The sequence below is a fragment of the Callithrix jacchus genome, chromosome X (genome assembly GCF_049354715.1).
Source record: "Callithrix jacchus isolate 240 chromosome X, calJac240_pri, whole genome shotgun sequence".
Classification (NCBI taxonomy): domain Eukaryota; kingdom Metazoa; phylum Chordata; class Mammalia; order Primates; family Cebidae; genus Callithrix; species Callithrix jacchus.
This window is the reverse complement of record NC_133524.1, coordinates 52,018,868-52,028,872: the sequence shown is the minus strand read 5'-3', so window position 1 is coordinate 52,028,872 and position 10,005 is coordinate 52,018,868. Positions and strand designations below refer to the sequence as shown.

The 10,005-nt window shown below is 42.6% G+C and overlaps 1 pseudogene; it reads left to right on the top strand.

Moving 5' to 3' along the window:
* The first annotated feature begins 8,883 nt into the window (after positions 1 to 8,883).
* Positions 8,884 to 9,427, top strand: LOC100397128 (large ribosomal subunit protein uL11 pseudogene; annotated as a pseudogene).
* The last annotated feature ends 578 nt before the right edge of the window (positions 9,428 to 10,005 follow it).

Below are 10,005 nucleotides of genomic sequence, written 5' to 3'. Positions count from 1 at the left end.
ATTACAAGTGCGAACCACCGCGCCCAGGGCAAGGCCTTTTAAAAAGAGGGAGTTGAGCTTCGGAGATATTAATCTGAAAAATTTCAGACAGACTATAGAATTCAAAAATTAAAAATTTTTTGCGTTAAGAATGTTAACATTTTTTAAAAATCTTGTTTTAACCAATTATTTAGTTTTGTATGAGTGTATTTTTAATATCATAGTTCAATTTAGAAAAATTTTATATTTTCTTTAAAGTCATAACATTGTTTTTTAAATGACCTTATTATGACTTACACATGTTTGGACTGTTTTATTCCAAATATTCCTATTTCTTGAAAAATTTTATTTTAGAACAAAATTTCACCATGCAAGATTCTTTCTCATATAAACTTACTTTCCTTTTTTTTTTTTTTTTTTTTTTTTAGACAAAGTTTCGCTCTTATTACCCAGGCTCAAGTGCAATGGCGCGATCTCGGCTAACCGCAACCTCCCTCCGCCTGCTGGGTTCAAGCAATTCTCCTGCCTCAACCTCCCGAGTAGCTGGGACTACAGGCGCACGCCACCACGTCCAGCTAATTTTTGCATTTTTAGTAGAGACAGGGTTTCACCATGTTGACCAGGATGGTCTAGATCTCTTGACCTCGTGATCCACCCGCCTTGGTCTCCCAAAGTGCTGAGATTATAGGTGTGAGCCACCGCGCCCGGCCAATTTACCTTCCTTTTAAACTTTCTTACCAAAACACCTGTTTATAGCTAGAACTTACTTTACAGCTCTAATTTACTGATTCCTTTTACCTTGTTTTATACTTAAGCTTTAAATAACTTTGAATTAGGCAAAAATATTTACCCTTTAATAAAAATACTTTTTTAAAGCCGGGCGCGGTAGCTCACACCTGTAATTCCAACACTTTGGGAGAACGGGACTGGCGGATCACCTGAAGTCGGGAGTTCCAGACTAGCCTGACCAACATGGAGAAACCTTGTCTCTACTAAAATTACACGAATTCCTCGGGAGTGGTGACATGTCTGTAATCCCAGCTACTTGTGAGGCTGAGACGGGAATTGAACCTGGGAGGCAGCGGTTGCAGTGAGCCGAGATTCAGCCTGGCGCCTGGAGACAGAGTGAGACTCTGCCTCAAAAAAAAAAAAAGAAAGAAAGAAAAAAAAAAGGAAAATTGCTTGAACCTGCGAAGCGGAGGTTGTAGTGAGCCAAAATTGCACCATTGCACTCCAGCCTGGGCAACAAGAGAGAAACTCCCTCTCAAAAAAAAAAAAAAAAAATTTAAAAAATTTTTTCTGATAATTTTTAAATTGGAAGACATTTAAAATATCTATTATTTAATATAACCTTAGATTCTAAATTGTATGACAAGTTTGTTTACAAGCATTTATACCATTACATTTACCTGATTATTTAGTTTACCTAGATTATTTATGAAAACTGTGATAGTCATCATTTAAAGTGTATTCTCCATTAACCATTTTTATAACCTATGAATTTCATGTGTTTACCAAAAAAAAGGAAACTTATGGTTAAATATAGAGTTAAATATGGTTAAAAAACCTAATTGGTTTTTTTTAACCAATAACTCAGGATTCAGCTGTTATCATTAAACAACCATATTACATGTCTTATTTATCAAAAATTACACAAGTAAAGATCCTTCTATCTGGGGCTGGGTTTATAGTTTTATAACCCTTATGGCAAATCTTGACACCTTATAATATTCTGCAGAGATAAATATGAAACCATTTGATTACTATATGCAAATAAAAATGCTAACCATTTTTAAGACATTTTTAATATTATTTTACCAATAATTTTAAAGCCAGCTTATTTAAGTCATGTGAGCTTGAAAAAGCATTTGACTTAAAGTCTCTGTTTTTTCTCTTTTTTTTTTTTTTTTCTGAGACAGAGTTTCACTCTTGTTGCCCAGGCTGGAGTGCAGTGGCGTGATCTCAGCTCGCTGGAACCTCCGCCTCCTGGGTTCAAGCGATTCTCCTTCCTCAGCCTCCTGAGTAGCTGGGATTATAGGCATATTCCACTACACCCGGCGAATTTATGTAGTTTTAGTAGAGACGGGGTTTCACCATGTTGGCCAGACTGGTCTCGAAATCCTGGCCTTGTGATCTGCCAGTCTCGGCCTCCCAAGGTTCTAGGATTACAGGTGTAAGCCACCACACCCAGCTCTATTTTTTCTTGTAAAAAAATTTTCTGGGTCAGGCACTGTGGCTCACGCCTATAATCCCAGCACTTTGGGAGGCCGAGGTGAGCGGAACATCTGAGGTCAGGAGTTTGAGTCTAGCCTGGCCAACATGGTAAAACTCCATCTCTACTAAAAAAACACACACAAAAAAATTAGCTGGGAGTGGTGCTGCACGCCTGTAGTCCCAGCCACTCGGGAGGCTGAGGCAGGAGAATCGCTTGAACTCAGGAGGTGGAGGTTGCAGTAAGCCAAGATCGCGGCACTGTACTCCAGCCTGGGTAACAAAAGTGAAAGTCCCTCTCAAAAAAAAAGAAAAAAGAAAATGTTTAAGCCAATTATTTAGAGCACTTTTTAATATTTTTAATAGTGAAATATTATACACACAACACAAATACATACCCGTATTAGGTATGCCAATCAAGTACATTTTATTAGACTTCGGAATGTTTTTTGTTTGTTTATTTGTTTGTTTTGAGACAAGAGTCTTGCTCTGTGACCCAGGCTGGAACACAATGGTGTGATCTCAGCTCACTCTAACCTCCACCACCTGAATTCAAGCAATTATCCTGCCTCAGCCTCCCGACTAGATAGGGTAACGGGCATGTATGTACCAACACACTCAGCTAATTTTTGTATGTTTAGTAGAAATGGGGTTTTACCATGTTGGCCAGGCTGGTCTCAAACTTCTGACTTCAGGTGGTATGCCTGCCTCTGCCTCACAAAGTGTTGGGATTACAGGCATGAGCTAAACCTGACTCAAATTCTTGGTAACCTGTTTCCTTACCCTAAGTAGTTGTCAGCTGAATAGCCCTAAATTTGCATATTAAAAGAAACGGCTTTTAGGTGAAAAATCAGATAGCAAAATTGACATCTGAAAGCACAGAGAGAAAAAATCTGGTATGCTAGAGGGAAATAAAACAAATTTAATTGCCAAGTTAAGCATAAAATTATAGAAATCTGTCATAGAATTGTGTAAGGAGACAAATTTTATTTAGATAGGTAGTTCTAATTTTAGTCTCCATCTTTTAATTGGACCTCTAAGCTCTGGGCAGAATCCACACTGAATCCTGGGTCTCCAAAAAAGAGAATTATCATGAGACTAGACCATGGTTTTACAGTGCACTTTTTTTTTTAACAAAGACATTTCTCTAAGTGTCTAAACTACACTGTTTCTTACCAGCGTGAGGTAATACCTCAATGTGATTTTGATTTGCATTTCTCTAATGACCAGAGATGATGAGCTTCTTTTCATATGTTTGTTGGCTGCATAAATGTCTTCTTTTGAAAAGGGTCTATTCATATCCTTTGCCCACTTTCTGATGGGGTTGTTTTCTTCTTGTAAACTTGTTTAAGTTCTCCATATATTCTGGATATTAGCCTTTTGACTAACGGGTAGATTGCAAAAATGTTTTTCCATTGCTGGTTGCTGGTTCATTCTATTGAGTTTCTTTTATTGTGCAAAAGCTCCTTGGTAAATTTAGATCCCACTTGTCTATTTTGGCTTTTGTTGCCATTACATTTGGTGTTTTAGTCATGAAGTCCTTGTCCATGCCTATGTCCTGAATGGTATTGTCTAGGTTTTCTTCTAGGGTTTTTATGGTGTTAGGCCTCATGTCTAAATCTTTAATCCATCTAGTTAATTTTTGTATAAAGTGTCAGGAAGGGATCCAGTTTCAGCTTTCTGCATATGGCTAGCCTGTTTTCCCAACACCATTTATTAAATAGGAAATCCTTTCCCCGTTGCTTGCTTTTGTCACACACCAGTTAGAATGGCGATCGTTAAAAAATCTTGAGACAACAGATGCGGGAGAGGATGTGGAGAAATAGGAACGCTTTTACAGTGTTGGTGGGAGTGTAAATTAATTCAACCATTGTGGAAGACAGTGTGGCGATTCCTCAAGGGTCTAGAAATAGAAATTCCATTTGACCCAGCAATCCCATTACTGGATATTGTCAGGTCTCCCTGTGCAAGCCTGGAGCCTGAAAGTCTGAAGTCCTGCTTGCCTCCCGATCGTCTCCCACGCCCTGCCTGCATTCGCCATTGTCCCTGATCGCCCAGCCCCTCACCCAACCCTGCCATCTTAACTATTCCTATGATAATGTGAATACCTCTCACCCATCCTGCCATTTTAACTGTTCTTATGATAATGTGAATACCTCTCACTCATCCTGCCATCTTAACTGCCCTTCTGCTTCACCCCCACTCACCATTGTAACTGAACTTATGGTAGTATATACTCCTTGCCTCTACCCCCACCATTATAACTGGTCTTACTCTGCAGCTCTCCACTGCCCACCCCAAACTTATAAAGCCAACTTCTATCCCACTGCCCTTTGCTAATGCCCTTTTCGGCCTTAGCCCACCTGCACCCAGGTGAATAAACAGCCACGTTGCTCACACAAAGCCTGTTTGGAGGGGTCTCTTCATTCAAAGGGCACATTTTCAACAGATATATACCCAAAGCATGATAAATCATTCTGTTATAAAGACACATACATTCGTATGTTTATTGCGGCACTATTCACAATAGCAGAGACTTGGAACCAACCCAAATGCCCATCAATGATAGACTGGATAAAGAAAATGTGGCACATATACACCATGGAATACTATGCAGCCATAAAAAAAGATCAGTTCATGTCCTTTGCAGGGACATGGATGAAACTGGAAACCATCATTCTCAGCAAACTGACACAAGGAAAACCAACCACCACATATTCTCACTCATAAGTGGGTGTTAAACCATGAGAACACATGGACTCAGGGAGGGGAACATCACACACTGGGGCCTGGGGATGGGGAGCTAGGGGAGGAATAGCAGGGGATGGGGGGATTGCAGAGGGATAGCATTAGGAGAAATAGCTAATGTAGATGACGGGGTGATGGATGCAGCAAACCACTACCATGGCATGTGTATACCTATGTAACAAACCTGCACAATCTACACATGTACCCCAGAACTTAAAGTATAATAAATAAATAAATAGGCCGGGCACGGAGGCTCACACCTGTAATCGTAGCAGTTTGGGAGGCCAAGGCAGGCAGATCACCTGAGGTCATGAGCTCGAGACCAGCCTGACCAACATGGAGAAACCCCCATCTCTACTAAAAATACAAAATTAGCTGGGCATGGTGGCACATGCCTGTAATCCCAGCTACTCAGGAGGCTGAGGAAGGAGAATTGCTTGAACCCGGGAGGTGAAGGTTGCAGGGAGTGGAGATCACTCCATTGCACTCCAGCCTGGGCAACAAGAGTGAAACTCTGTCTCAAAATAAATCGATAAATATAAAATAAAACAAAAAAGTAAGCTACACCCTTTCTTATTTTAAGCAGCCAAGAGTAGCATCTGTTGTAGTAACTATTTTAGTTGAAAAAAGTCAGGTCACACAATACAAACAAGTAGTTTAATATCTGAAGGGAAACTTGTCTGTTTATATTCTTGGGATTTCATAAGGAAAAACAGAGTTTTCTCCCCAAAAAGGAGTCTGATGCCTTCTCTGTTTCCTTTAAGGAATCCCAGGTTGTTAGACACTAAGAAAAACTCAAGAAGAACAAGGTCATAGCAAAGAAATCAAATAAACAGAAAACATAAAGGCCTTTTAAATATCTATGTTATACACACACACATACACACACACACACACACACACACACACACACACAAGATCCTATAGCTTTTACTTCAGAATTGTACCCATGACATAATGCAAATTTACTGGCTTGCAAAACAAACAAACAACACACACACACACACACACACACACACACGCAACCAGCTGGATCCAAACAGTTTTTTGTTTTTTTTTTAAGAGATGGGGTCTGGCTATGTTGCCCAGGCTGGAGTGCAGTGGCTGTTCACAGGCGCGATCCCACTACTGATCAGCACAGGAGTTTTGACCTGCTCCATTTCCGACCTGGGCTGGTTCACCCCTCCTTAGGCAACCTGGTGGTCCCTGGCTCCCAGGAGGTCACCATATTGATGCCGAACTTAGTGCAGACACCCAATCGGCATAGCGCACTACAGCCCAGAACTCCTGGGCTCAAGCGATCCTCCCACCTCAGCCTCCCAAGTAGCTGGGACTATAGGCACGCGCCACCGCACCCGGCCCAAACAGTATTTTTTATCTCAGTAGAAAAACAACAGCAGATTTAAAGCAGGCAGAAAAGAAAATAGAGGAAAAGAGAAGTTAGGAACTCTATAGTTTGCAGGTCAACTTTAGGGGTCTTTTCCTTTGATGTAATCGTTCACTAAAAGACCATAGTATTTCCATTTTACACAAACTCTCACAAGTAGAGGTGACACAAACCCAAAGGAGTGCCTGAAAGAGGGTCATTTTCCTTGTTTTTTTCTTCATTCTTAGATAATTTGTTTCCCATCTTTTTTTTCTTTAAAAGGAGGAACTGGCTGGGAGCAGTGGGTCATGCCTGTAATCCCAGCACTTTGGGAGGCCAAGGCAGGCAGATCATCTAAGGTCAGAAGTTCAAGACCAGCTTAGCCAACATGGCGAAATCCTGTCTCTACTAAAAATACAAAAATTAGTGAGGCATGGTGGCAGGCGCCTGTAATCCCAGGTACTGAGGAGGCTGAGGCAGGAGAATCACTTGAACCCAGGAGGCAGAGGTTGCAGTGAGCCAAGATCGCACCATTGCACTCCAGTCTCGGCAACAGAGGGAGACTCTGTCTCCAAAATAAAAGGAGGAACTGAGGCCTAGGGTTTTACTGGAGTGGATCAAAGTGTGGTGGTTGCAGGTGGGATGCCACAGTGTGTCACCACTGAGTTGTTTCTGTCCTCTTATGTGTCTCAGTTTCTCTCTCCAGAGGCCTAGCATCTCTGGGAAGGCTCAAAGCACATCAAAGACCAGCTCTTATATGTGCTTCCTGGAGGACCCTTTTTAAGCTAATTTTGTTGGGAGCTCCCCACAGGGCTGCTGCATGTGGGACTGGGGGTTCAACACCCCAGACACTCCCAGTTGGCCTCCAGTCACCCAGGGGCACCTTTGGCTGGGAGGAGCAAAATGCCAATTCTCTTCAGAACTGAGAAAACTCAGTCTCTCATTTATGAAAATGACAACTCAGTTCTTGATGCAAATGTGCGCACAAGTCTAATCGAGATTAATTTGGGGAGATACAAGCAGTGAAGATCATTTAGGATACACCTTCAAACTAGAATTTGGATCCTAAACAACCAGCTTCCTAGGAGAAAAAATGTGGCTCCGAAGAAATTAAGGACCATCAACTAAAGGGAGGTCCAAGGCTCAGAAGGACTTACCAGTTCTACCTGAAGGGAAGCTTGAAGTCTGGGAGGCTTTCAATGGGCCCCTGCTGGTACCTTAGTCTCGCATTTAGGCAACTTCTTCCAGATCCTGAGGCTTCTCTGAGGCCCTGCGTGTTCGAGCACCAACTTAATTGTTCACAGAAAGAGTCTGACTCTGTAAAATATTTGAAGAAACAGAAGTTCTCTCTGGGTTGCAGGTTTCATCTGGGACTAGCAGTCCAGTCTTTCAGCCTTCAGGATGTGTTTGGCTTGAAGGTGGAGTTTCACCAGGGACCGACACCTATCTGCCTAGGCATTTGGCTGCGTCCTTTGGCTGTCAATATCTTATTTAAGTCTTAGAAAATACATATGAGGCTTTTTTTTTTTGTCAATATCCACATTACTCATGAAGAAACTGAGGCCACAGAAAAATAAATCATGGCACACAAGCAGGGCCAGCTTCATGAGACTGTAACCAAGATAGTCCCACAGAGCTCCATTCTCAGAATGGGCTCCTGGGCTTGAGGTTTAGTGTGGCTGTATTGAAATTCTTAACTACTTTTTTCCTTGAATTTGTGCTTGGTAGTTGAGCTCTGATAAAGCAATGCGGTATGTGCAGGGGTCCTGGAGCCTCAGCTGTCATGTGGTCCAGCTCCTACCACCTCTTGGCCTCACTGGGACAGTTCTCTGCTGCCCATTCACCCACCCTCTCAGACTCCCCTTTCCTCTGCCACCCAGCAATTGCTGCTGCACTTCATCCTCAGGAGTGGGCCTGGGTGTGGGTGCAGGGAGGGGCAGGGTGAGAATGCCAAGCCACAGGGCAGCGCTCTGGATGCCTGTAGGGACCTTCACTCATTCTATGCGTGCCCCCTTAACTGAGGGAGCACCACATTAAATTGCAGCTACAAAAACTGTGAGAGGTCAAAAGAGAGACTGAGTAAGAAAGGAGTCAGCTTTTGCTGCTTTTAAACAAAAGACCCCACATGTTCCTTTTGCACAAGGCCCCTCATTATATTGCTTTACTGCATGGTAGAGAAGGGTCACAAATTCAGGCTTGCATAGCTCCAAACCTGTTATTTCATTTTCTTTTCTGTTCTTTTCTTTAACAAAGATTTTTTAAAAAGAAATAGGTAAAACATACACAGTTGGTATAAAATTCCAAAGTTTCAAAACTATGGAGGCAATGGGTTCTTCTCACCACCTTGCTGAACCATCCAGAACTCTATTCCAAAGGCCACCGTTCTTTCCCACTGGGCTCTTAGAGACTTTTCAGAGGTAAATCACTGGTATCCAAGCATATACGTCATTCCAAACTTCTTAATATATAAATGGTGAGTACCAAATGGTGTGTGGACCCAGCATTTTTTCATCTTAGAATGTGTCTTGGCTTTTTCAGCTTTCGGCTCAGAGGAGGCCAAGGTACAACTTTCTTCAGTCGTCCCGAATTCGGGTTCATCTGACACCAGCCGCCTCCACCATGCCGCCAAAGTTCGACCCCAACGAGATCAAAGTTGTATACCTGAGGTGCACTGGGGGTGAAGTCGGTGCCACTTCTGCGCTTGCCCCCAAGATCGGCCCCCTGGGTCTGTCTCCAAAAAAGGTTGGTGATGACATTGCCAAGGCAACGGTTGACTGGAAGGGCCTGAGAATTACAGTGAAACTGACCATTCAGAACAGACAGGCCCAGATTGAGGTGGTGCCTTCTGCCTCTGCCCTGATCATCAAAGCCCCTAAGGAACCACTAAGAGACAGAAAGAAACAGAAAAACATTAAACACAGCGGGAATATCACCTTCGATGAGATTGTCGACATTGCTCGACAGATGTGGCACCGATCTTTAGCCGGAGAACTCTCTGGAACCATTAAAGAGATCCTGGGGACTGCCCAGTCTGTGGGCTGTAATGTTGATGGCCGCCACACTCATGACATCATAGATGACATCAACAGTGGTGCTGTGGAATGCCCAGCTAGTTAAGAAGCACAAAGGGGCCGGACACCGTAGCTCACGCCTATAATCCCAGCACTTTGGGAGGCAGAGGCGGGTGGATCACGAGGTCAAGAGATAGAGACCATCCTGGTCAACAAGGTGAAACCCCGTCTCTACTAAAAATACAAAAATTACTTGGGCATGGTGGTGGGCTCCTGTAATCCCAGCTACTCGGGAGGCTGAGGCAGGAGAATTGCTTGAACCCAGAAGGCAGAGGTTGTGGTGAGCCGAGATCATGCCATTGCACTCCAGTTTGGGTAACAAGAGTGAAACTCCATCTCAAAAAAAAAGAAAAAAGAAAAAGAAGCACAAAGAAAAATATTTCAATAAAGTTCATTCAACAACTGAAAAAAAAAAAAAAGAATGTGTCTTGGAGTACTTTCTGTGCTTAATAAGGGCAAAAGTTATAGAGTGCTTGCCCTGCCATTGTTTTAAGTGCTTTAAATGTATTGAGTTAATCCTTATCATAATACAATAAAGTAGGTTTTGTTTTGTTTTGTTTTGTTTTGTTTTTTGACTGAGTCTTGCTCTGTCTCTCAGGCTGGAGTACAATGGTGCAGTCTCGGCTCACT